We start from the raw sequence: 260 nt of genomic DNA, 5'->3' as shown, positions 1-260 counted from the left end.
CGCAGGCGAGCCGGACGCGCCCCTGCAGCTCGGCCACTCAGGGTGCAGGACTCGGCCAAGGAGGAGGAGGAGGGTGAGGAGCAGACCCCCCTAGTGGGCCCGATTAACAGACAGGCCGGAGTGCTTCCTAGGAATTACATCACGCTGCGCAACGCTGCGGCTCTCGAACTCTCCTGCTCAAAGTGTGTGTGTGTGTGTGTGTGTGTGTGTGTGTGTGTGTGTGTGTGTGTGTACACGCGCGCTGGGGGGAGGGGGAGGGG

This window comes from Crocuta crocuta, unplaced genomic scaffold (assembly GCF_008692635.1).
Source record: "Crocuta crocuta isolate KB4526 unplaced genomic scaffold, BGI_CrCroc_1.0 scaffold144, whole genome shotgun sequence".
Classification (NCBI taxonomy): Eukaryota; Metazoa; Chordata; class Mammalia; order Carnivora; family Hyaenidae; genus Crocuta; species Crocuta crocuta.
The sequence above is the reverse complement of the archived record's forward strand: the minus strand, read 5'-3'. Positions refer to the sequence as shown.